We start from the raw sequence: 6,000 nt of genomic DNA, 5'->3' as shown, positions 1-6,000 counted from the left end.
GTTCCACAAGCTGTACCATCATCCCGCTCTGCGTGATCACCTCATCCCCCGTACAATTTCTGTATCCCGCCGCATTGATCATGATCACAAAGTTGGAAGTATGTCATGCAACAGAAAATGCTGCTCGCAGTCATTCCTGCCGCGAACCTCATGCGACTGGAACCACCTTACCGCAGAAGTTGCCGGCACTGAAAATTACGAGCAGTTCCGCGTAGCACTAGCTAACATTGTATATTCAGGCGCTGTTTAATGTTCATGTAATCAACTGTATTTTTCTCTCAGTTTTAGTATATTTACCATTCCCCCTGTGTAATGCCACTAGCCCGTTGTGCTCTAAGCGGTGCGGGCCGGGCTCTATTATTTTACTTTCCTTTTAGACAAGCCCACCCTAACATCTGTGTAATGCCACTGGCCTTGAGGGGTAAATAAATAAATAAACAGAGTAATATGCAAGCCTCTCACACAACATTCACTAATATTTCTTTCTTTCTGTAATAACAATTTGTAGACAGCCTAAAGGCTCATATTTCACTGACGTGAAGGTTCATTTTTCAGTCACAGTTCCATACTGTAGAGCGCAGGATAGCGCTTGTGCTGCATAGTTATTCTTCTGTGTGTGTCATTGTAGGCGCTATTGTTTGTTTTCTCAAGTACTATGCACCGTGTATCCCAAACTGAAGTTCTTCTAAATCTTCTTTGATATTAGCAGTTGCAAATTCAAGCCTTCTGCAGGATTTGAAGGAGGCCCAAGGAGACGAGGACTAATTTTATGCATATGCAAATGTAAACAGCTAATCTATCTGTACTATTGTAACTTGCATTCTTTTTTGCTTTATGTGCTGTTCTTATATTTCGTGCCATAATGCTGAATGTCGTGATTTTTGTATGTATTATAGTGTAAATTGATACTGTATGTCTGCTGTCAAAGTGTTTTCTTTTTCTTTACTGTAATGCGCGATTGTAATGTTTATCTCTTATATTGTTTGGTGTACTTTCCATGTTCTTTTAAAGTACCAACTTGTTTTTCCTACGTTCAAAACTGTCATCTAATGGTCCCCTGGGCCTTGTCAAGCTGTGTGCACAGCTTTTAGCCCAGGGTGACCAGCGAGATTTTTCTGGTAAATAAAGTGCATTGACTGATTTATTAATTCATTGATATGCAATTTACAAATGATTGGAAATGAGGGGAACATGTGCACAGGGCGGAAAGCGCGTGGTCTGCCAGGAAACACTGAGGTGGCCCCGAGAAGGGCCTTTAGTAAGGACGACATCCGTTTTGTGCCTCTTCACTAAGCAGCGACGACACGGCGTGCGCAGTCCTCGTTTTGCACGAGCTGTCGAAGCAATCCTTGGTAAAAAAAAAAACACGAGGGAACAAAGTCGTGCTGTGTATGCAGATGCGATCGCCTCGTGGTTCCATTCACGGCGAACAACCATCCGGCAAGCCTGGCTCTTTCGACGGATTCAGGAAACGACTGAAAAGAACAAAAGTAAGGAGCGAAGAAAGGTGCACTGCTTACAGGTTAGAACACAAAAACAAAGCTAGGCGCTGCACTCGGTTAACCCATTCAACGAGGCGTGGCGTGAGCTTTAAATCCGATTCCGACAAGGCGTGAGAAGTCGCTAAAGAAGCAAAGGCACACTGCACTGAATGAATGATATAGATAGACTAAGCGCAAGTCATAACTTCTCTAAAGCCACACTGCACTCGTTTAACCCTGCAACGAGGCCTAGCGCGGGTTCTGATGTCTGGCGCCGATTTCGACAAAGAGAGGGAACACGGCCGCGAGATTGATGCCCGCAATCTTCCAGGAAGCAATGAAGCGGCCCTGAAAAGGGCCGTTTGGAGCAGCTCTTCAACGTCAACCTACAGCGGCGTGGCGGCGAGCAGTAGGCCCAGCGTCCGCGGCGAACAATGACATCGGCTTCCGAGAAGCATATCCAGGGAACGACGCTGCAAAAAAAAAAAAAAAGTTTCGTTACAAGCACCGCAATTTGGTGAGTCCTCAATGCACGAGAAAACTTGCGACAATGTAGTTCAGTCCTTACCTCAGGGTTGAGAATGCGCACCCCCGACAAGCGCGTCAGCGTAGCTGTCAAACGGCGGTCCTCAAAGCGCGCCTGATGCGGATCCTTGTAGTGCCGCGGCAAAAACTTTAAATACGAGCACGACACTAGCCACGTGCTCCTGGGGAAACGGCGAAAGCCGCAAGCAAAAACTGCACAGAAATTTCAGCTGGCTGTCGCCGCCGAGCGCACCACGCACGAACGCCATAGCTGCACACGCCTCGAAACGAGCGCGCCGAGGATCACGAAACGAATGCGGCATGCCCGCTCACCACGCACGCGCGGCGCGGCGGGTGCACCTAGCGATTCCCCAGGCGCTCTAGGGAGAGAAGCGTTTGCGGGACGGCAGGCTGGAAACGCTGATTGGTCGATGGGATGCGCTTCTCCGTGACGTTTTTTGACTTCGCCCTCGTTCTCAACCGGACGTGGCGTCAGCGCGCCTTTCTCGACCTCTCCCTAGAGCGCCTGGGGAATCGCTAGGTGCACCCGCCGCGCCGCGCGTGCGTGGTGAGCGGGCATGCCGCATTCGTTTCGTGATCCTCGGCGCGCTCGTTTCGAGGCGTGTGCAGCTATGGCGTTCGTGCGTGGTGCGCTCGGCGGCGACAGCCAGCTGAAATTTCTGTGCAGTTTTTGCTTGCGGCTTTCGCCGTTTCCCCAGGAGCACGTGGCTAGTGTCGTGCTCGTATTTAAAGTTTTTGCCGCGGCACTACAAGGATCCGCATCAGGCGCGCTTTGAGGACCGCCGTTTGACAGCTACGCTGACGCGCTTGTCGGGGGTGCGCATTCTCAACCCTGAGGTAAGGACTGAACTACATTGTCGCAAGTTTTCTCGTGCATTGAGGACTCACCAAATTGCGGTGCTTGTAACGAAACTTTTTTTTTTTTTTTTTTGCAGCGTCGTTCCCTGGATATGCTTCTCGGAAGCTCGTTGCAGGGTTAAACGAGTGCAGTGTGGCTTTAGAGAAGTTATGACTTGCGCTTAGTCTATCTATATCATTCATTCAGTGCAGTGTGCCTTTGCTTCTTTAGCGACTTCTCACGCCTTGTCGAAATCGGATTTAAAGCTCACGCCACGCCTCGTTGAATGGGTTAACCGAGTGCAGCGCCTAGCTTTGTTTTTGTGTTCTAACCTGTAAGCAGTGCACCTTTCTTCGCTCCTTACTTTTGTTCTTTTCAGTCGTTTCCTGAATCCGTCGAAAGAGCCAGGCTTGCCGGATGGTTGTTCGCCGTGAATGGAACCACGAGGCGATCGCATCTGCATACACAGCACGACTTTGTTCCCTCGTGTTTTTTTTTTTACCAAGGATTGCTTCGACAGCTCGTGCAAAACGAGGACTGCGCACGCCGTGTCGTCGCTGCTTAGTGAAGAGGCACAAAACGGATGTCGTCCTTACTAAAGGCCCTTCTCGGGGCCACCTCAGTGTTTCCTGGCAGACCACGCGCTTTCCGCCCTGTGCACATGTTCCCCTCATTTCCAATCATTTGTAAGTTGCATATCAATGAATTAATAAATCAGTCAATGCACTTTATTTACCAGAAAAATCTGGCTGGTCACCCTGGGCTAAAAGCTGTGCACACAGCTTGACAAGGCCCAGGGGACCATTAGATGACAGTTTTGAACGTAGGAAAAACAAGTTGGTACTTTAAAAGAACATGGAAAGTACACCAAACAATATAAGAGATAAACATTACAATCGCGCATTACAGTAAAGAAAAAGAAAACACTTTGACAGCAGACATACAGTATCAATTTACACTATAATACATACAAAAATCACGACATTCAGCATTATGGCACGAAATATAAGAACAGCACATAAAGCAAAAAAGAGAATGCAAGTTACAATAGTACAGATAGATTAGCTGTTTACATTTGCATATGCATAAAATTAGTCCTCGTCTCCTTGGGCCTCCTTCAAATCCTGCAGAAGGCTTGAATTTGCAACTGCTAATATCAAAGAAGATTTAGAAGAACTTCAGTTTGGGATACACGGTGCATAGTACTTGAGAAAACAAACAATAGCGCCTACAATGACACACAGAAGAATAACTATGCAGCACAAGCGCTATCCTGCGCTCTACAGTATGGAACTGTGACTGAAAAATGAACCTTCACGTCAGTGAAATATGAGCCTTTAGGCTGTCTACAAATTGTTATTACAGAAAGAAAGAAATATTAGTGAATGTTGTGTGAGAGGCTTGCATATTACTCTGTTTGTTTATTTATTTATTTACCCCTCAAGGCCAGTGGCATTACACAGATGTTAGGGTGGGCTAGTCTAAAAGGAAAGTAAAATAATAGAGCCCGGCCCGCACCGCTTAGAGCACAACGGGCTAGTGGCATTACACAGGGGGAATGGTAAATATACTAAAACTGAGAGAAAAATACAGTTGATTACATGAACATTAAACAGCGCCTGAATATACAATGTTAGCTAGTGCTACGCGGAACTGCTCGTAATTTTCAGTGCCGGCAACTTCTGCGGTAAGGTGGTTCCAGTCGCATGAGGTTCGCGGCAGGAATGACTGCGAGCAGCATTTTCTGTTGCATGACATACTTCCAACTTTGTGATCATGATATATGCGGCGGGATACAGAAATTGTACGGGATTTGAGGTGATCACGAAGAGCGGGATGATGGTACAGCTTGTGGAACAGGGTGATACGAAACACTTTTCTACGCGATGTCAGTTATGGGAGGCAGATATTAGACTTCATAGCTGTGCGGTTGTAGTTAACAAGGATTAAACGCACAGAGTTATTTTGCACCAGCTCAAGATCATTAATGAAGTCATGAGCAGGGTGCCATACACGTGTTGCATGCTCGAGTTTTTATCGTATTAGTGTTTGATAAAGCAGTAGTTTCAAATTGGAAGGAACGTTAAAGAAGTTGCGACGTAAGTAGCAAAGCATGCGATTAGCATTTTCAATTATGTTCTCGGTATGAAGAGACCAGTTAAGATAATAAGTAATGTGGACGCCGATGCACTTATATGATGAGGCTGATTCCAACGAAATGTTATCGATGTAGTAGTGAGGTGGGACGGAAGTTTTTCTAGATACACGCATGACTTTGCATTTGTTCATATATAGCTGCATTCACCATTCTTCGCACTGAAGTCAGTGGCGGTCTCGTCAAGTAGTCCCCTGCTTTGTACGTTCACCTTGTTAGCGGCTGTCTTATTTCACACAATTCCACGTTCTACACGTTGATAGGTATCGTGTTCCTGCCTTGGTGGTAGTGGTTTATTTAAAAAAAAAAGGAAGCAAAAGAGTGTTGCCGGCTGCGGCAATTGCTATCTAATATCTTAAGCACCCGAGCTGCAGCCGGCGGAAACGACAGGGAAAGGGAGAGGATAGTAAGGAGAAGTATAGAGGGGAGCGACAGCAAGAAAGGACAGGGGAGAGCTTTGTACACTATTTACAAAATACAAAAGTAATCAAGTTCCCGCCACCGTTGTCTTGCCATGCCGCCGGCGCGGCGGCGACGGCGGTGCCATTTACCTGCGGTTGCGGTGGCCAACAACCTCGTCGGCGGGAGGGGGGGGGGGGGAGCCACCCATTCATGTCTTTATCCCACCAGGGACACAGCGACGCAAGCGAGGGGACCATCCCTTTCTGGCTTGACAAGGAGCGCCGACCAGCCGCCTTGGGGACTGAGGGCAGAACAAATTAAGCCACTTCCCAGAACTGAGAAATGAAGGCCGCTAACCCCACTGGTGAAATGTCCGGGCAGGTGCTTTGACCTTAGTGGACATGTCGTGGCAATTATCTCAGACGTCGACTCGTTTCCCCTGGTATCGAAATGAATATTGCTCGCGTAAACGTTAACATTCAAAGATTGAGTAATGGTATAACGTCTATACCTTTCGCCATTTATTTTTCAATAACAAAGCGCAAAAAAAATTTTGTGCAAATAAAATGAAAAATCGT

Source organism: Amblyomma mixtum, chromosome 4 (assembly GCF_055824585.1).
Source record: "Amblyomma mixtum isolate Tamu chromosome 4, ASM5582458v1, whole genome shotgun sequence".
In the NCBI taxonomy this organism is placed as follows: Eukaryota; Metazoa; Arthropoda; class Arachnida; order Ixodida; family Ixodidae; genus Amblyomma; species Amblyomma mixtum.
The sequence above is the reverse complement of the archived record's forward strand: the minus strand, read 5'-3'. Positions refer to the sequence as shown.